At 43.2% G+C, this 22,252-nt stretch overlaps 1 pseudogene; it reads left to right on the top strand.

Moving 5' to 3' along the window:
- The first annotated feature begins 10,270 nt into the window (after positions 1–10,270).
- Positions 10,271–21,276, top strand: LOC123103340 (protein argonaute 16-like; annotated as a pseudogene).
- The last annotated feature ends 976 nt before the right edge of the window (positions 21,277–22,252 follow it).

Below are 22,252 nucleotides of genomic sequence, written 5' to 3'. Positions count from 1 at the left end.
CTCGGCTGCAAAAGATACCCCGTATGTAGTCCGGTGTTGGAGCTTGGATGCAAGAGGACACCGCCGCACGGGAACAACTTCAAACCTGAGGTGTGACACAAAAAATAACAAGGCATTGATAAAGGCTGATAACTTAACGGGGCTCCTCGGATACCCGACATGTAAACTCTTCGGATTCACTTCGGCGATCCTCAAGATTGAAGATGAGAAGATTTGTTGAACCAGTTTTCAAGACCAACGACCGAAGATGAAGAACAGTTCGGAAAAATCGAGGAGCGTCCCCAACTTGAAGACCGGTTCAGGGGGCTGCTGACAGTGTCCTGGACTAGGGGGTACTCACTGAAGGAAATATGCCCTAGAGGCAATAATAAAGTTATTATTTATTTCCTTATATCATGATAAATGTTTATTATTCATGCTAGAATTGTATTAACCAGAAACATAATACATGTGTGAATACATAGACAAACAGAGTGTCACTAGTATGCCTCTACTTGACTAGCTCGTTGATCAAATATGGTTAAGTTTCGTAACCATTGACATGGATTGTCATTTGATTAACGGGATCACATCATTAGGAGAATGATGTGATTGACTTGACCCAGTCTGTTAGCTTAGCACTTGATCGTTTAGTTTGTTGCTATTGCTTTCTTCATGACTTATACATGTTCCTATGACTATGAGATTATGCAACTCCTGTTTACCGGAGGAACACTTTGTGTGCTACCGAACGTCACAACGTAACTGGGTGATTATAAAGGTGCTCTACAGGTGTCTCCAAAGGTACTTGTTGGGCTGGCGTATTTCGAGATTAGGATTTGTCACTCTGATTGTCGGAGAGGTATCTCTGGGCCCTCTCGGTAATGCACATCACTTAAGCCTTGCAAGCATTGCAACTAATGAGTTAGTTGCAGGATGATGTATTATGGAACGAGTAAAGAGACTTGCCGGTAACGAGATTGAACTAGGTATTGAGATACCGACGATCGAATCTCGGGCAAGTAACATACCGATGACAAAGGGAACAACGTATGTTGTGATGCGGTTTGACCGATAAAGATCTTAGTAGAATATGTAGGAGCCAATATGAGCATCCAGGTTCCGCTATTGGTTATTGACCGGAGATGTGTCTCGGTCATGTCTACATAGTTCTCGAACCCGTAGGGTCCGCACGCTTAACGTTTCGATGACGGTTATATTATGAGTTTATGAGTTTTGATGTACCGAAGGTTGTTCGAAGTCCTGGATGTGATCATGGACATGACGAGGAGTCTCGAAATGGTCGAGACATGAAGATTGATATATTGGACGACTATATTCGGACACTGGAATGGTTCCGGGGGTTATCGGATATATAGTGGAGTACCGGGGGGTTACCGGAACCCCCCTAGGGGTTATTGGGCCTCATGGGCCCAAAGTGCTGGAAGAGGAGAGGCAGCAGGAGGTGGCACGTGGCCCCCTTGCCCCAATCCGAATTGGGAAAGGGGAGGGGGCGCGGCCCCCCTTCTCCTTCCTTCTCTCCACCTCCTCCTTCCCCCTTCTCCTAGTTGGAATAGGAAAGGGGGGCAAAACCTACTTGGAGTAGGATTGCCCCCCCTTGGGCACGTCTCCTCCTCTTGGCCGGCCCCCTCCTCCTCCCCCCTTTATATACGGAGGAGGGGGGCACCCCATAGACACAACAATTGATCCCTTGGATCTCTTAGCCGTGTGCGGTGCCCCCCTCCACCATAATCCACCTCGATAAGATCGTAGCAGTGCTTAGGCGAAGCCCTGCATCGGTAGAACATCATCATCGTCACCACGCCGTCGTGCTGACGAAACTCTCCCTCAACACTCGGGTGGATCGGAGTTCGAGGGACGTCATCGGGCTGAACATGTGCAGAACTCGGAGGTGTCGTACGTTCGGTACTTGGATCAGTCGGATCGTGAAGACATACGACTACATCAACCGCGTTGTCATAACGCTTCCGCTTTCGGTCTACGAGGGTATGTGGACAACACTCTTCCCTCTCGTTGCTATGCATCACCATGATCTTGCGTGTGCGTAGGAATTTTTTTGAAATTACTACGTTCCCCAACACTCACCACGTCGTCTCCCGACCAGCTGGATCGGGCCGAGGACCCCCATGGCGGTTCACTCATGGGCCACTTCCGGCAGCCCATGCCGCATACAAGGGAGATCCCACAAGACTTGGCGCACAAGACAAGGACTCTCCTAAACCCTAGGCCTCTGGTGTGTTATATAAACCGAGGCCAGGCTAGTCAATAGAGAACATCTAATATTCAACAATCTCGTGGTAGATACATGTACTCTGTACTACACCCCATATGAATATAATCAAAAGTAGGACGTAGGGTTTTACCTCCATCAAGAGGGCCCGAACCTGGGTAAAATCCCGTGTCCATGTTACCATCGCTCCAAGACGCCTAGCTTAGGACCCCTACTATGAGATATGCCGGATATAGAACCGACAAAGGGTTCTCACCTTTTTCTTATGTGCCTTTTCTAATTTCCTTCTTATTTTTATTTCTATCAAGATTGTGTTAGCCCTTGTCGCTAGCTTTCCAACAAACTTGGTTTCATTGAATTCGGAGTCCGTTTGCAGAAGTTGTGTCAGTTTTGGTGTCCTTAAAAAGGTTGTAGCGGTACTACCACTTATGGGAGCGGTACTACCGCTTAGAGGGGATGTAATTTTTTACTACCGCTCTTGGAAGCAGTACTACCACAACTACTTCTGTGGCTACTTCCGTTCCGCTCCAAAAACTCGTCTCAAGTCCAGCGATGGTAGGCAGAGATGTATTTTTTTAGTACCGCTTGCAAGCAGTAGTACCGCTACCCTTTGAGGTAGTACCGCTACCCCTAGTGGTAGTACCGTGAGGACGAGCAGTAGTACCACTCTGTGCAGGCTATGAGCATAACGGTTGGATTTTCCCCACCTATAAAAGAGGGTCTTCTTCCCCAATGAACCTTATCCTTTGAGCTCGTGTTCTTCCCCCATTGTTGACCTTCTTCGAGCTTGCTATCTCTCAATTCCTCCATGGATTCTTGCTAGTTTTTGTGGGAAAAGATAGAGGAGGTCTAGATCCACATTTCCACCAATCACTTTCTCCTCTATGTGAGGGGAACCCCTTGGATCTAGATCCTGGAGTTCTTGGTGTTCTCCTTCCTGTTCTTCCTCTCATTTTCCTCCCTAGCATTAGTTGCTTTGGTTGGATTTGGGAGAGAAGGACTTGGGCACTCCATGTTCCCTTGCCATTGCATTTGGTGCATCGTTTTGAGTTCTCCATGGTGATACATGGAATTTACAAGTTGAGAAGCTTATTACCCTTGGGTGCTTGGTACCATTGAGCTTGTTCCTCTTGGGTGCTTGGGCGCCCTAGATGGTTGGTGGTGTTCGGAGCTCAATCATTGTGGTGTAAAGCTCCGGGCAAATGTCGGGGTCTCCAATTAGGTTGTGGAGATCGCCCCGAGCAATTTGACGGGTACCGGTGACCGCCCCCAAGGGTCGCCAAAGTGTATGGGTTCGGTGACCGCCCCCAAGGGTTGCCATTTGTATGGGTTCGGTGACCACCCTCAAGGGTCCCTTAGTGGAATCACGGCATCTTGCATTGTGCGAGGGCGTGAGGAGATTACGGTGGCCCTAGTGGCTTCTTGCGGAGCATTGTGCGTCCACACCGCTCAAAACGGAGATTAGCATCCGCAAGGGTGTGAACTTCGGGATACATTGTCGTCTCCGCATGCCTCGGTTATCTCTTCCCCGAGCCCTTTACTTATGCACTTTACTTTGTGATAGCCATATTGATTATTGTCATAGATCTTGCTATCACCTAGTAGTTTATCTTGGTTAGCATAAGTTGTTGGTGCACATAGGTGAACCTAGTTGTTGTAGGTTTTGTGCTTCACAAATTAACCGCTAGGTTTATTCCGCATTTATTCAAGCCTAAACCGTAATTATTTTAAAGCACCCCTCCCCCCTCTAGGCGACATCCACGATCTTTCAAGCAGTGGCTTCAACAACAACAACGGCCGCCGCCCTCCTTCCCATGGTCGCCCTCGATGCCAGCTTTGCAAAAAGTTTGGCCACGAGGTGATCGACTGCTGGCATCGGTTCGATGAGGACTACGTGCCTGACGCCCGCCATGTTGCTGCTTCAATGCGTGAATAGGGCGGCAATGGTGTCTGGTACGTGGACTCTGGCGCTACGGACCACGTGACCAATGAGCTCGAGCAGCTCGCCCTTCGTGAGCGGTACCATGGCAACGACCAGATTCACACCACCAGCGGTGGAGGTATGGATATTTGTCACATCGGTCAAGGTTCTATTAATTCCCCTACACTTAAACGTGATCTAGTTCTTAGAGATGTGCTTCATGTTCCACAAGATGACAAGAACCTTGCATCCATGTCTCGTTTAGCCACCGACAATAATGTCTTCTTTGAAACTCACCCTCGTTATTTTTTCATTAAGGATCGGGCAACGAGGGAACTCCTTCATCACAGTAGATGCGTTTGAGGGCTCTACCCCATTCCATCCGGATCCCTAGGTCACAAGCGTCGTCAAGTCTACTCCGTCATCAAGCCCTCTTTGGCACGGTGGCATCAACGATTAGGGCATCCATCGTCGATCATTGTCAAACAAATAGTCAATAAAGACAATCTTTCTTTGTCTCATAGTACAATTTGTGAGTCTGTCCGTGAAGCTTGTCAATGTGCCAAGAGCCATCAGCTTCCTTATCCCAAGTCAACTAGTGTGTCTCATGCTCCGTTAGAACTTATTTTCAGTGATGTATGGGGTCATGCCCGAGATTCTTTTGGTAGAAAAAAATATTATGTCAGTTTTATTGATGATTAGAGCAAGTTCACTTGGATATATTTGCTTCGATATAAATCTGAGGTTTTCTCTATCTTCCAAGAATTTCAGAAACTTGTTGAGCGACAATTTGATAGAAAAATCCTTTCAGTCCAAAGTGACTGGGGAGGGGAGTATGAGAAACTCAACTCTTTTTTCCGTAGCATTGGGATAGCTCATCATGTATCTTGTCCTCATGCTCATCAACAGTATGGCTTCGCTGAGCACAAACATTGCCACATTATTGAAGTTGGCCTTTCTCTTTTAGCTCATGTTTCCATGCCTCTCAAGTACTGGGATGAAGCATTCATTATCGCCACTTACCTCATTAATAGGCTTCCTAGCAAAGTCATTGGCAACTCCACTCCATTACAGCGTCTCTATCATCAAAAACCTGATTACAACTATCTTAAAATATTTGGGTGTGCTTGATATCCCAATTTGCGTCCATACAATCACCATAAGCTTGAGTTTAAATCCACTCAGTGTGTATTTCTTGGTTATAGTAATCTTCATAAAGGTTATAAGTGCCTTGAAATCTCTACTGGACGCATCTATATTTCTCGTGATGTTGTTTTTTATGAGACTCTCTTTCCTTTTGCCAAACTACACCCCAATGTGGGAGCCTTGCTTCGTGCAGAAATTGCACTCCCCTCAGACTCTGCCACACCACCTGATCATGGGGGTGAATTAACTGAACTTGATCATGTACAAAAATCCCAAGGAAATTCTGATTCTGTTGATGTTTGTGCTAATTCACGGTGTCATTTTATATGTGAGGAAACAAACAAGGTGGGCACAGAGACTGCTGCTGATTCGGCTGACAGCGCGTGATCCCAGGCGGATTCGCCTGCCCAGCCTGTTGTCTCTGGCGGCGCGCGATCCCAGGAGGATCCCCCGTGTGCTTGGACTCACGCGGTCTGGTGGCCGACCGCGCCGACTGGGTGGCGCCCACCGGTCCCGCAACGTCGCCTCGCGTCAGTCCTGCCGCATCACCTCGCGCCATGTCTCCACGCGCCGAGCCGTCTGCCAGCCCATGTGCGGGGGGGGGGGGGGGGGGAGTCACCCGTTGCCACGTCTACGCAGGCCTCCATAGCACTCGACCATGGGTGCGCGCCTGACCCCAAACGGCTGGTCGCGGGTGCGCGCCCGGTCCCTCGACTGATTCGGTGCATGGATCCGCCTTGTATTAGGAGCTGGCTGCTGGTTTGTCGCCCGCATCGGATTGGGAGCCGGCCGGATCGTCTATGGCAGTGGCTGCTCCTGTGCCCCCTACATCTTCTCTTCGGAAAACACGGTCTCAGTCAGGTATTGACAAGGACAAATAGTACAAATGATGGTACGATAAGGTATGATAAAATCAAACGTGCCTTCCTTACCATTACTGGTGAACCAATTCATTTGTATGACGCTCTTGCTAATAAGGATTGGAAGGAAGCCATGGACAATGAATATAACACACTTATGAAAAATAAGACTTGGCACTTGGTTCCACCAAAGTATGACAATGTTATTGATTGTAAATGGGTGTATAAGATAAAAAGGAAGTTTGATGGAAGCATAGACATATATAAGGCTGGATTAGTTGCCAAGGGATTTAAACAGAGGTTTGGGATTGATTATGAAGATACTTTTAGTCATGTTGTTAAGTCAACTACTATTCGACTTGTCTTGTCTATTGCTATTTCCAGAGGATGGAGTCTAAGACAGCTAGATGTTCAGAACGCGTTTCTTCATGGTGTTCTTGAGGAAGAAGTGTTCATGTGGCAATCACCAGGTTATGAGAATCCCAACACACCACAACATGTCTGTAAGTTGGATAAAGCTTTGTATGGTTTGAAGTAGGCCCAAGAGCCTGGTATTCTAGATTGAGTATGCAGTTGCAACATCTTGGGTTCATACCATCCAAGGCAGATACCTCATTGTTCTTCTTTAATAAAGGCAATGTCACTATCTTTGTGCTTGTTTATGTTGATGATATAATTGTTGTTAGTTCAAGTTCAGATGCCACTACTTGCTTGCTTAAGGATCTCAAGTTGGAATTTGCTCTCAAGGACTTGGGGGATCTTTACTATTTTCTTGGTATAGAGGTAAAGCAAGTTAAAGATGGAATACTTCTCTCACAGAAAAAATATACAACTGATATTCTCAGGAGAGTAGGGTTGGAGAATTGTAAGCCAGTCAATACACCAATTTCTACCTCAGAAAAGCTTATAGTGGAAAGCGGAGAAGTTCTTGGACCAGAGGATGCAACAAATTATAGGAGTGTTGTAGGTGCTCTGCAGTATTTAACACTCACACGTCCTGATATATCTTATTCAGTAAACAAGGTATGTCAGTATTTACATGCACCTAGAACTACTCATTAGACTGCAGTTAAAAGAATTCTAAGGCATCTCAAGTTCTCGGAAGGTCTTGGACTTGAAATTACCAAGTCCTCTTCTATCCTTGTTACTGCATACTCTGATGCTGAATGGGCAAGATGTGCTGATGATAGAAGGTCTACAAGTGGTTTTGCTGTGTTTCTGGGAACTAATCTTGTGTCATGGAGTGCAAGAAAACAGGCCACTGTTTCCAGGTCAAGCACAGAGGCTGAATATAAGGCCTTGGCTAATGCTACAACTGAAGTAATATGGATATAGACATTACTCTACGAGCTTGGAATTAAGGCTCCATAGGCTGCGAGATTATGGTGTGACAATATTGGTGTAACTTATCTCTCAGCAAATTCTGTTTTTCATGCACGGACAAAACACATTGAAGTTGACTTTCATTTTGTCAGAGAAAGAGTAGCTCGGAAGCTTCTTGAGATTCGGTTTATTCCCACAGGAGATCAACTTGCGGATGGGTTTACGAAGCCTCTTACCGAGAGAAGGTTGAATGAATTTAAGTACAATCTTAACCTTAGCAAAGCTTCTTGAGGTTCAGATTGAGGGGGAGTGTTAGAATAAACGTATAAGAGATGTATAGGGTTAGGAGTTTGTTCAAATTATGTACCTCATCTCTATCTCTTCTTCTCCCCAATCTCTTTGTAACAACCTTCCTGGTCATCTCTCGATCTCTTTCTCTGTAACTTCTATGTCAAGGCTTTAGCCCAATATATACATGCGGCCCCAGACACAAGGTTCTACGCTTCCCATATCGTTTTACACTCTGCCCAGTTGGCAATCACGGATATGACCTTCGATGTACTCCCTTCGTCTGAAAAAACTTGTCCCTCAAATTGATGTATCTAGCACGAGATACATCCATTTGAGAGACAAGCTTTTTCGAACGGAGGAAGTATGTAGTATGTGGCTAAGATGAAAACACACATAGTTATTTCCAAAAACTTGTATAATTAGCTAATCTTTTTGCTAAGTGAGCTGCCACATCTGCTCAATTACTTTGAGCGGGCATCACTTCTCAGAGTCTCGGCATGTGTGATCTGTGCGCCACCTTCAAAAAAGCATCCCCAAAATAGCAAGCCCCTAGTACCTGCATGCTCCCTTCGCATGTGCCCTTGGTGAATGACATGTGGGCCCAATAGGTGTCTGGCCCATATGTCAAACACACAAAAGCAGGTAACGTTACGGCACTGAAGCAGCCTCCCAGCTTGTGTGATCTCTGTGCCACTGCCACCTTGACACGCCATCCTCAAAATAGCAAGCACCTTATGGCATCTTTGAAGCTGGCCCCAAACCGTACACTGCACCAGTCCGTCGACCGGAGAGCTCACATAGATGCGAGAGCCGGACATCAATCGTAGCCACATGCATTTCAAATCAGATATTGACTAACCGGACAAATTATATCAAACACGAGAAAATAACACAAATCATCCGTAAATAGCATGCAAATATGTGCAGTACAACGATAATTCAAATTCAATGAGATTAACCAGTTGTTCACCGAGTTTTTTATGGATGGATCATGTTACCTCACAAATATTGTCCCCTAAATTTCATCCAACAATGTATGTGCATGAATGGTCTGCCCTCTGACATTTAATACCGCGGCATCGCGTACAGGCTACGCAACGTGGAGAGCAACAAGAAGCAAAACTTACGATCTTCATGGTTACCAGGCGCTATGCCATATTGCCTCCAACTGATCAACCGCTCTACAAAACTTTTTGACGGAGTTCTGGATGGTGTACCGTCAATACACTAGAGACTTGATATTGCGTTCATAGATGATGTGCATGCCATAGGGCGCAATGTGCTTTCGCGCATAAAACCAACCATGCACGCTGTGCCAAAAGCCCCCCCCCCTTTCTGCTCCTGCCTACGAAATCAGCAGATACGGCCAACCACGCATCGCACAACACCTCATCCTCTTTCACCGAGTACTCCGCCATCATTCTTACTCTAAAAAACGACTCAGGTTGTCGCCCGCATCCACACACTTCCCCCACCTCGACACCGCATCCGATGCCCATACTTGGCAGCGTTGGTGGCCTCTTTTCGCCTCCGTCGTAGCACCTCCACGGCTATGCCACCACCTGGACTACGCCGCTGCCTGCCCACAAGGTGTTCGACACTTCGCACGCAAGGTACCATGGATACCAACGTCTGTGCGACATGAAGTGGGAGGCGACGACGATGGCGGCATGGCCGAAGGTATCGAATGCGAAGGGAAGGGGGGGGGGTCGGGCGTTGTGCCCCGACGGACGTGCCAGGGGGAGGACAAGGCGGCCGTCGCGTGCGTCCGCGCCATCACAAACCCAACCCAAATTTTGGCCAGAAATGGGTCACAGACGACGAAAAACACGGATAGTTGTCCATTTGCGTCAGCGCGTTGGATCGTAATTTTTTGTTCATTTTAACCCAAATGAACGCGCGCGCATAAAATGCGTGGGCACGTTGAAGTTGCTCTGAGAAAAAGAATTTGTATTCGCATCAGCACGTTGAGTCGTGGTTTTCGTCCTCACGGATCCAAACGAAAATAACCGAAGAAATGGGTCAACGCAGTTGGCCAAGGATGCACTTCTGCTCGGTCGTGCGAGGCGTCAACAACGCCGCCTATTTTGCCGTGCTGTGGAGTGGATCCCTGGCCATCGGTCGAGCCCCACCCGCAAACTGGATCCTCCTCTGACCGACGTCACTGGCCTGGCCCACCTGTCAGCGACCAAAGGCTTCCACCAGCAAACGCGCACCATCGCGTCTCAGCCCAGCGAGACACGCTTGCGCCATGCCGTTTTTTTCTTCTTCTATCTTCTTCTTTCTTCTTCTGAATAAACAAGCTTGGCTGGTTGCCCCGTTGTGGTTCAGCCGTTTAGCATATCCGGTTCACAAAACTAGCCCCCGAAAACCCGTTGAGAAAAAGAGGAGAAACCCACCGCAAGCAGCCGTCTATCTTCAAACCGACGGACCAGATCCGCGTGCTCACGATGCGGAAGAAGGCCCGAAGCGCAGGCCAACTTATAGCCGGTCCCATTCCCATTTCTTCCCAAATCCCACCCCCCGCCGTCTGGCGTCCTCCGCCCCGCCTTCCTTTTTCACCTCTTCCCTTCCCCTCCATCCACCTCCCAAGGGCGCGGAGGCGGAGAAGGCGGAGGCGAGAGGGTTCCGCATCTCCGGGCGAGCTCTGGAAGGTGGGTTCGTGTCTGCTCGCGCTCGCATCGTTGGGTTCCGCAGCGCCTGGTTCGATCCGGCGTGGGGTTTTGAGGGTTTTTGTGGCTCGCACATGCGGGGTTTTGGGGGTGGGATTGGGGGAGTTCTGTGAAACGCGAGGTGCATTTCGATTTCGTGTTGCTCCGACTCTAGGTAGTTGGGTTCGAGATGTTTGTGCATTCGATTTCTGAGCGCGGTGCTGGTGCTCGTCGCGCTCGCCCGGTTCCACGGCGCGTGTCTGGTAGGGGATTTTGGTTCCGCGCAATGCGGGCGTTTCGGGGGTTCTGCCTTGCTTTGGATTCGAGGCCGGTTGCGTCGAGAGGTTCGTGTGATCGATCTCCGGGGCCCGGTGCTAGTGCTGGTCTCGCTCCCTCCGTTCCACGGCGCGTGTTCGGTTCGATTCGGTGACCGTTTTGGGGGATTTGGGTTCTGCCCAATGTGATTGGTCAGGGGCTAGGGGTTCCGGGTTGTTTGATTCGAGATTGCTGTGTGATATTGCAGACGCTGCCCCTGATCCTAGCGATTTTTCATCTCTAGATAGACGATTGAGGCCGTCAGGCCGTCCTGTGACTTATTTAGAACCGTCCTGTTACTGCGTGCGTCCGATTGTTGGTACGGAGGTAGAGTAGAAGCATCTCTCTGGGTGGTTCTTTTCTTCATGACCGGTTAGGTGTTTGGTTCTTATTTCGTGGCCGAACTGCTTTACCCGGGAGGTCTGGGTGCAATAATCTCATGCTCTGCTGGTGCACGCGAGTTTCGATTGTTTGGGGTTTGCAACTCAGCAAATGGCATTTGCTTTATCGTGGCATAGATCTCCGCTTCCACACTTGCTGCCTACTTCTGCATCGATATGAACATTGGCTTGGATTGGTACTAGTTTGCTCTATTTGCGTGGTGAGGGTTTGGATTCGGCTTTGATTTCCCCCGGTCTCCTGTTTCGGTGGATTTGGTTGCCCCTTTTTTTTTGAAATAGCCAAGTTGATTCAGTTTCTTCCCCGTTTGTGCTTCATGATAGATTGACAGATCGTTTCTCGATGCTGTTTCTGGTCTGGATGTAGAGTTCCGATTTAGCAGGTCCACCATTTTCAGATTACAGTTATGTAGTCGCGAACAATACTGTTACAGTGCTTTTAAGATAGTATTTCGTTCACGATTTTTGTGATGCTGATGTGTTCTGGATGTACTTTTTTGGACTAGCGGACACTTTCCAATGATTGTAGTGTGTTTCTGGAACTTTCTTATACCCTGCTTCTATCCTGCACCACTGTTCCCATGGTTTAAACAGCAATATATGGAGGTGTTTTATTTGGTCTGAGTTTTGTCAAAATTGCTTTGGTTCACTGCCATTTCACTGTTGTAGGCGTTTTGCACGATCTATCTTTTCCTTTTCCCGGGTGCTCCACCATATGTCTCAGCAACTGGTCCTGAAGTGCTGATTGCTACTTGGACGGACTTGAGTTTATGTGTACATGTTGTTGTAGTTGTATTAAAAGTTCAGCTGTATTCATTCCATGTTCCTTCTGCATGCTAATACGTGGGCACAAACATACCATTCATTGTTTATTAATGGCTGACGGTAGACCTAGTGACATGCCAGGATTGAGTGTTACAGTGGAAGACCACTGCAAGCTATTACTAATGATAGCAGTTAGTATAGTTTTTCGGGTCGAATGTAGTACTCCCTCCGTTCACAAATATGAGATGTTTTGGATATTTCAATATGGACTACATACGGACTGAAATGAGTGAATACACACTAAAATGCGTCTGTATACATCTGATTCAGAAAAAAGTTAGAACATCTTATATTTGTGAACGGAGGGAGTAGATCTTAGATCTAGATGCAAGTATATTATTATATGTCGACAGAAAATATTCAAATATCTGCTCGTGTTGCTGGTTGTACAAACATTCTGAATTTGGAGAGCTCTCTTTTTTCCCGAGACCACGCAGGAGCACTGCATGTTAAGGGCTAATGCTTGGTGGAGTTCTTAGACCAGTTATGATATGTTTTGTTTCAGTTCTGTTAAGCTACTTCTAGTACTATTAATAGACAACCTCAGTGTTCTATTCATATGCTGCAGTAGTATCCCCTTGAAAATGAAAAATACCCAGAACAAGAAGCTGCTGTGCTTGTTGCCTCTTTGTATTTCTTCTTTTAGTTTTTTATTTCCGGTACTGAATTTTTTTGTTTTACAATTATTTTACTAAAATAGGTTCATACAAAATAATAAAAGAGTAATGTAGCACTGACTTATAACTTTTGGCATTGATTCATAGGAGAAGTGGAGGGAAAAACATAGGAATAGGAAATTTTCCTTTGGTGACACATTTTCCTTTGGTTTGACTTTCAGAGGAGAAACAAAGGAATTTTACAATCCACTCACATCTGTCTCATTTTTTCATTTCTTTGCTCAAAGAACAAGGGCAAAGGCATAAGTTGCATAATAACAACCTAATCTTACCTTTGCATATGTTTAACCTTTACTTGACACTTGACTATGCTTTTTTAGAATTCCTGTGTCTTTTACTATTCCTGTGAGTCAAACACCCAATTCTGCAAAATTCCTGTGTTTTTACAAGCTTCTGTTTTGCACATGCAATCCTCCTATTCCTGTTTTTTTCCCAGTTTGTACATTTTCAGAATCCTGTGAATCAAAGAGCCCAACATGGTTTGCCTTTATCAAGAATATAACAACATTACTATAAAATTAACCTGTGTACAGCTCTGTTCTGCCTTGTATGGAACACAATGTGTTTAAATTTCTCAGATTCAATTTAGTGTGTGCCAATTTCTCCTTGCGCTTGTCATGATTGATGTTACCTTTTTATCACTTTATTGTCATGTTTTGATCCTACCTTTTAAATTGCCCTGGATGGCCAACATTGTTTTTCCAAATAGTTTCCAAGAAAAAATTGTGTATGGTTTATGTCCCACTTCTATTCGCTTCATGTTCTTTGCATCAATTGACCTTAGAACTGACTTCATTCAGGTACCTGATTATGGCGGCTAAAACGGGTGGAGCTGTACAAGTGCATAAGAATGACACTGTTAAACGCACAGCAATGGCACGGAATGGCTTGGGCCGTGAAGGAAAGCCCATTAGGTTGCTGTCAAACCACTTTGCTGTGAAGCTTAGTGGGATTGATGCGGTTTTCTACCAATACAGTGTAATGAATAATTCTGAATTTCTGCATTTGTTATTCTTTTCTCACGCATTTGATAATTATCGTTCAATGCCTGTTCTGAAATTTGTGATTATGCTGCAGGTGTCCATCAAATCTGATGACGATCAGGTGGTTGAAGGCAAGGGCATTGGCCGGAAGGTCATCGATAAAATGTTGCAAACATACAGTTCTGAGCTTGCTGGAAAGGATTTTGCATACGATGGCGAGAAATGTCTATTTACTGTTGGACCTCTTCCACAGAACAACTTCGAGTTCACTGTTATCATGGAGGAAACATCTGCAAGGTACGTATGTACCGTCGATCATAGCAAACTATGTGAGCTGATGAATTTGCCAAGTGCAAGTAGTTGGATAATGATCCATTTTTGTTCTTTTTTATGGGAAACCCATTCTTGTTCTTAGTGTCCGCACTGCCTACTTCCCTGTTCTTGCTGTCATGTTGTTTGCTTACTGGTATTTCAGTTCCAACTATCAGGATTTTTTGATTTTTTTTGAGATTTGTAGCCAACTGTCCTCATCCATAGTCTAGCTTTTTTATTGTGTCTGTTTTTGTACACATAAATACTCGTGGTAACCAAAGTGAGGAAAACATCCTATATTTGACAGAGTTCTACTTGAAATGGTTATCCCCCATGGGATTGCTGTGTTGAATTTCTACTTGAAATGGGTAACCCCCATGGGATTGCTGTGTTGAATTTCCTATTTGAAATGGTTAACCCCCCATGGGATTGCTGCGTTGAAGTTTTATTTGCTATATATCTTGGTTAAGCCACAAAGGATTGTTATGCAGCTGTTAGTTCTGTTAGTGATATTTATTGTAGTATCATACTCATTAAGGTCCCAAATTTTTGAATGGCAACATGGATAATATATTTTGTTAATGCTCAAGGCACTTTATAGATAAAGAAATACAAATAGGAAGCTTACCCAAACTTCATCTGTTCTTCAGGGCTGTTGGTGGGAGTCCAGGACATGAAAGCCCTGGCCCGGGTGACAAGAAACGAGTAAAGAGGTCACATCTTCCAAAGCAGTTCATAGTGGGTATAAGTTACGCAGCAAGGATTCCCCTCAGATCAGTTGCCCTAGCGCTTCAAGGAAGCGACTTGGATCATGCCCAGGATGCTCTGAGAGTCCTTGACATTGTTTTAAGGCAACAGCAGGCTAAGCGGTATGGATAATGTAGTTTTAAACTCTGTTTACCTCTTCAGTCTCATTCTGATTGTAATTATTGTTTGTCTGTATCCAGAGGTTGCCTACTTGTTAGACAATCATTCTTCAGTGATGACAGTAGAAATGTAGTTGATTTAACTGGTGGAGTCAGTGGTTGTCGTGGACTCCATTCTAGCTTCCGTACTACAATGAATGGTTTATCTTTGAACATGGGTATGTGTTCTTCGGTCGACTTGTGTATTTTGATCCACTTTGCTAATCATGAGAAACTGATGTGGCACATCTATGTTAAACAGATGTTTCGACTACTATGATTGTGACCCCTGGACCTGTTGTCAACTTCCTCCTTACAAATCAAAATGTCAGAGACATTAGAGACATTGACTGGCCCAAGGTTCATGATATTATAGCACTGCCTGATATCCCAGCTTTTATTTTTCTACTGAACATATATTTTCTTTGCTTATTTTTTTCTTCTCATGATGCATATTTCTAGAACTTGTCACAAACTTGTATCTATATATATCTTGCAGGCAAAGAGAATGTTGAAAAATCTGAGAGTTAAAGCTACACACAACAACATGGAATTTAAGATCATTAGGCTTAGTGATCAGCCTTGCTCTAGACAGACGTATGGTTCTATTCCTGCATTGCGTTATTCATTATTTTTCTCACAAACGGGTTCCCCAATTCCACATCTATCCTTATTCCATTTCTAAATCTTGTTTGTCCAACCTGCCTTGACTTTCTTCCTCCAGTTATAAGAACATAATGCTGTAGGATTCACACAGTTAATTTTGTATAACTTTCAGCAGTGATATCTTTGTAAATATATAGACTGAAATCATGATGTAAAAAATATAGTTGTCACATCAATTGTCTGTATAATGTATACTTTTATGACCTTTCCACATAATGCAAAAACCAATGTTTAGAGCCACTCGGAACACAAACGTTATTTTACTGGAGATATTAGTTTATTTAATAGTCACTACAATTCTACAACCTGCTTTAGTCATGTCGAAATTAAATTGATCCGCAGATTTCCAATGAAAGTTCGGAGTGGAAGCAGTGAAGGTCAAACTGTTGATATTACTGTTGAAGAATATTTTAAATCCAAGCAAGTGTTTCTGGAGAAGCCTTATCTGCCATGTCTTGATGTGGGAAAGCCGAAACGCCCGAATTATCTCCCAATTGAGGTTGTAGCCTTGACTGTTTATTCACTTTACGTGTGTCTCACCAGTTTTAGTTGCTGGCTGCACACAAAGTCCAAGTTGTGATATATGTCTTCCTTTTGATGGTGCAGCTGGCGAACATGATATCACTTCAACGTTATACGAAGGCACTGTCTTCTCAGCAAAGAACGACATTAGTTGAAAAATCACGACAGAAACCTCAGGATCGCATGAGAGTTGTTACTGATGTGGGTTTGTTGACTTCTGTTGAGATGTTACAACTTCTAGTTTCTTCCTTAGCTACTGACATGCAATTTACGACATGCAATTTACAGGCAGTAAAAAGTAACAGATATGATGATGACCCAATCTTTTCTTCTTGTGGCATTAAAATTGATAGTCAACTGACGCGTGTTGAGGGTCGTGTTCTGTCTGCACCAATGGTTAGACCTAATCTATTTTACATTTTGCTCTTTCCATATACATGACTAATCTTTTCAAACTGTTCTGATATGTTATTCCAGTTGGTTGTGGGAAATAGTCAAGATTGTGTTCCATTCAAGGGCAGGTGGAATTATAATAACAAGGTTGCTACTTGGTTACATGTGACGGAGCACACCTAATAAAAGTATTTTGTACTGAACTTAAATTTCATTTATTACTATTGCAGAAACTATTTGAGCCTGTTAGGATTGAGCGTTGGGCAATTGTGAACTTCTCTGCTCGTTGTGACATGAGCCGGATCTCAAGAGAGCTGATAAACTGTGGACGAACCAAAGGCATTGTAAGTTCTTCCATGACTCCTTTATTTCGCAGTAAAGCATGACAGCATGTAGCTTGTCTTGTAATGACATCTGTTGGCATATTTTATACCTCCTGTCTTGCGTAGATCATTGAAGGCCCTTACAGCCTGGTGGATGAAGATAACCAAGCTAGGAGATGTGCTCCCATTGTAAGAGTTGAAAGGATGTTCGAAAAAGTTAAAGCAAACCTTCCTGGTCCTCCGGAATTTCTGCTATGTGTTTTACCAGAGAGGAAGAATTGTGATATTTATGGTAATATGTTAAACAATATTCTTTTGCTGTTCGTGGATCTTCATGTAACAATCTTCTTTTACTCTCTTGAAGGCCCATGGAAGAAGAAAAATCTTCATGAGATGGGTATTGTCACTCAATGCATTGTTCCTAGTGCTAAGATGAATGATCAATACTTCACCAATGTTCTTCTAAAGATCAATGCTAAGGTACATATACTTGTCTCTTTATCTGATTGTGCCTGTTAGGTTTGACCCAACTGTCTTACCTCACTTACAATAGCTTGGTAGGATGAACTCTTAACATGTTTATTTTTGTTAATAGCTTGGTGGAATGAACTCTAAGCTGGCACTGGAGCATAGCCGTAAGATTCCAGTTATCAATAAGATACCCACAATAATTTTGGGAATGGATGTTTCACATGGTTCTCCAGGTCGATCAGATATACCATCAATTGCTGCTGTATGTCTTCTTCCCTCTCTTGCAGTACTTGCATCAAGAAAATATCTTGTGTTTCCATCCCTTTGAGTACTCCTAAAAGTAGCTGCATAGTTTAGACGGATATGTAGCACAAATAGTCTGTACAATTTATAAAAAGGGTCTGCACCATTCAATGAACAATAGCAAAATCCATCACTTTTGAATCACTATTTTGAACATCTGTGGGATTTTTATTTACCCTGCATATGCTACAGGTTGTTGGATCTAGATGTTGGCCACTAATATCACGCTACAGGGCATCTGTACGGACCCAGTCTCCAAAGGTTGAGATGATTGATTCTCTTTTTAAGCCTCTGGATAATGGAAAGGATGATGGTATAATAAGGTACTGTAGACTTATCACCTGTTATTTCTGTTTACACCTGGCATTCTTTTAGTTATATTGTAGTAGAGAGAAGTGCATATTTCAACCCCGAACTCTTGTCCTGGTCTAATTTACAACCCCGAACTCCAATACCGTCTAAATTACAACCCCTAACTCTCAAAACCGGCTAGGATTCAACCCTCCCCTCTTTGTTGACCGGTTTTGACCGGTCAACGGGTCCCGTCAGCATGGCACATCAGCATTATTTTTAAAAAGCTGTAAAATAAAAAAAATCCAGGAAAAGAAATAAAAAAAATCAAATTTCCGGGAAAAAATCAGGGAAAATAAATAAAATCGAATTTCTGAAAAACAAAAATATCGATATTTCCATGAAAAACCAAAAAATACTTAAAATAAAAAAATGCAAGGAAAAAAATTCAAATTCCCAAGAAAATTATATAAAAACTGTAAAATAGAAAAAAAATCTAGAAAAAGTAATTTCCAAAAAAGTTCAACTTTTTGATTTTTTTCCCCCGGATATCACGGAAAAAGTTTCCGAATTTTTTTCGCAAACTTTTTTTCGGAAATTTGTTTTTTTTCCTGATTTTTTCTCGATCTTACAGATTTTTATTTATATTTTTCTTGAAATTTTGAATTTTTTTCCGACGTGGCATGCTGATTGGACCTGTTGACTGGTCAAAACTGGTAACCCCTGGTCAAAACCGGTGAACAAGGAGGGGAGGGTTGAATTCTGACCGGTTTTGAGAGTTGAGGGTTGTAATTTAGATGGTATTGAAGTTCGGGGTTGTAAATTAGACTAGGGCAAGAGTTCGGGGTTGAAAAATGCACTTCTCTCTATTGTAGTACTACGTACTCCCTCCGTCCTAAAATTCTTGTCTTAGATTTGTCTAAATACGGATGTATCAAGTCACATTTTAGTATTAGATACATCCGTATCTAGACAAATCTAAGACAAGAATTTTGAGACGGGGGGAGTATGTTGTTCTACGCCTGTCACATATTTTTGCTTTCACTTTGCTTTCCAGGGAACTTCTACTAGACTTCTACACAACCAGTCAACAAAGAAAGCCAGAGCAGATAATCATCTTCAGGTATTTCTTATTATTGGCATGACATGTTATAGGTATTTTGGAATTTACATTCTGATAGTTATGCTGATGGCCTTAGGTATGTTAAGTTTTCTCATAGAATTATTTGCTCGGATGATCAAAGCTTGATTTAGCCTTAAAAAGGAAAGACACATTTGGTAGTATTTTTTTCTGTTTGACAAAGAGAGATCTCCATCACACAAGCGTTCAGTTATCTATGTACAGAAAAAGGGACTGGAACTACTAAACCATTTTTTCTTTCTGCCTTCTATTTATTTTCTTTTATAATCAAGAATTAAGTATGATAGTGGTAATGTGGCACCCATGAAACATATCAAAATGACATGCACAAATCTCATGTAGAAGTTTATGATAAATATGCTGCATTATTTATTCCATTTTTTTGTCTTAAAAAATGGATATATATTTATTTATTAGTGTTTGTTCCTATATTTACGTTTTCTTTGTATTAGCACACCTATTTTCTATTAAAAGTTAAAAACAACCAGTTTTTGTAGTTCATGATCGACTGTTGGCTTTACTTCCACAGAGGCTACATTCTAAGTAATCATCATCTTGTTTGAACTTATATAATTTTAAGAAGTCATGGTATTCCACACAAGAACTCGATATTGTGAACGAATTATTTCCCTCTACATGCAAAAGTCCAAGCTTAGCTTGCTGTTTGTATGTGGAAACAATAGCATTGTTCAATGCATTGACATCATAAATTAGAATTTTGTCTTTGTTGTCTCCTGTGTTTCAGCTGCACGTTTTCTGCACTAACTAGTTACCAGTATTCTGAATTCGTCCATCATTTTCTTATGTGATCAACATATGCAGGGATGGTGTGAGTGAGTCTCAGTTTAGCCAAGTACTGAATCTTGAGGTTGATCAAATAATAAAGGTTGTCCTTGGCACTTATTTGGCTTGGGAAACTTTTTCTGGAAATGTTCTTTTTTTTTTTTACAGAATTTTAATGATGCAGGCTTACCAGAATATGGGTCAGGGGCCACCTCCAAAGATTACAGTTATTATTGCTCAAAAGAATCACCACACGAAACTGTTCCAAGCTGACGCACCAGATAATGTTCCAGCTGGTATGCAATTGTCCTATGTCAAACATAGCGGAGCACTTCGCATCCGCACCAACGAAAAGAGAACAATTTAAGGAACTAAATTGCATTCTGGCTTTATGAACAGGGACTGTAGTGGACTCGGGTATTGTTCATCCGAAACAGTATGATTTCTACATGTGTGCTCATGCGGGACCTATAGTAAGTCTCCCTGCTTACCAACCCAATATTTTGGAAATTGCATCATTTCTAGCAGTTTGTGATTCGACTGCTGATTGCGTAGTTATCTGTCAGGCTTTATTTGGCATCCTAAATACTGTAAAATTAGTGGCTGGTTATGCATTTTACCATCAATTGCCTAATTGTGTGTCAGACTTTTCATGTGCTGTGTATATTTGGCATCCTAAATACTGTGAAATGTTTGCTCCCTCGTAGGGCACCTCAAGGCCCACCCATTATCATGTCTTGCTTGATCAGATTGGTTTCACAGCAGATGAACTCCAGAGCCTAGTTCTTTCCCTTTCCTATGTGTAAGTACACGGCTATTTCCCAATCTGTTACTGTACAGTACGTGGTGGTTCTTTACTTTCTTATGAGTTTGGTTGATGATATTATTCTTTGTGCTTGTTGCTCAGGTACCAGAGGAGCACCACTGCAATATCTGTGGGTATGTTGACATTGTAGTAGTATATCACAATGTACTTCCTTTTGTATTTTTAAGTGTGTCATGACATTTGATCAATGCTGTGTTTTTCATATTCTCCAGTGGCACCTATCTGTTACGCCCACCTTGCAGCAGCGCAGATGAGCCAGTTCATAAAATTCGAGGAGTTTGCTGATACCTCATCTGGGAGTGGTGTCCCTTCGTCGTCAACAGCAGCAACAGTCCCGGAACTGCCACGGCTGCATGCTGATGTGTGCAGTTCGATGTTCTTCTGTTGACGTGGGCTTTTAGTCAGATCGTTGTGCAGCAGGGTTGACTTTTTGTGAGTGAAGAAACCTGATATTGGATAGGTGACAACAGGTTTGGCTGGGAGCAATTTTTTGGATGGTATAGTGTCCGTGGTTAGGATGGTCGTGTTCGGGTAGTAGTAGCAGTTGACACTTGATCGCTAGAAGGCTTATGGATGTGAATTCCAGATTCAAACTTTGCTCCATTTGTAAGCGCGTACTTTTGGCATATGCCAAACTCTTTCGGGCTTTGACTACAAGCTGTCCTTTTAATTGAGATATCTTGTTTAATCGTTTTTTTTGCAAGATGATATCTTGTTTAATCTTGCGCTGGTACTTGCCTAAAATTAATTGTTGTGATGTGCTCCCTCCGTTCCATATTACTTGTCGCTGATTTAGTACAAAGTTGTACTAAATCAGCTCCGAATAATATTGAACGGAGGGAGTACTCTATAGATGCAACCTGTACCTGTCAAGAAACCTTATACTGGACAGGTGACTGTAGGTTTGATTCAGGACCAGTATCTAATAATTGACAATAACTTGACAGTATGCTTTCATTACCACCAAGTGTCTCACGGAATGAAAATGAATCATGAGTAATTTGCTAGATTCATTAGTTGAAAAATAGTTTGCAATTTAGATGATTGTTTAAAATAAGTTCTATGTAAGTGGTTGTTGCGGAGGTTTTGTAGCAAGTATTTTTTGCGACCGACTTTTTTTTTTCTTTCGAAAAAGCATTGGATCTATTAACCAGGAACAGGCATTACAAACCCTTAAACAAAGATAGGTAATACAACAAAGTCCTCATGGAGCCGACCATCGTCTTCCACCCAGACAGATGGTGCCCCGCTGCTGCCCCTTCTCGCCGGAGCTGCCGGAGCTGGGCTAACCTTAGTTGTTGCCAGCCACTTGCTTTATAAATGCAAACAAGATGTTATGTTCCATAAAAAAGACGAAAGTAATCTATCATCAAGCTTTTTTTGAACTTGTGGCACACTTTATTCAAATCAAATAATTGTTACATCACTAACAAGTTCAACTAGGATAATCTGGGGAGGATCACCCGCCCAAAAAATTACAAAATTAGGGCCAGTTTTTTTGCTAGCTTCTAGAATAAGCTGAAATAAGCTACCCCTACCCAGTTTATTCTAGAAGCCCAACTAAAATCATTTTTTAGAAGCCCAATAGTTAAGACTTGACTAGTAGGCTTCTAAAAGAAAAAAAAATGGTTCAACTTTTATAATAAGCTGGGTAGTGGGCAACTTATTCTGGAAGTTCCAAAAAAGCCAGCAAAAG

Source organism: Triticum aestivum, chromosome 5A (genome assembly GCF_018294505.1).
Source record: "Triticum aestivum cultivar Chinese Spring chromosome 5A, IWGSC CS RefSeq v2.1, whole genome shotgun sequence".
NCBI classification, from domain to species: domain Eukaryota; kingdom Viridiplantae; phylum Streptophyta; class Magnoliopsida; order Poales; family Poaceae; genus Triticum; species Triticum aestivum.
The sequence above is the reverse complement of the archived record's forward strand: the minus strand, read 5'-3'. Positions and strand labels throughout refer to the sequence as shown.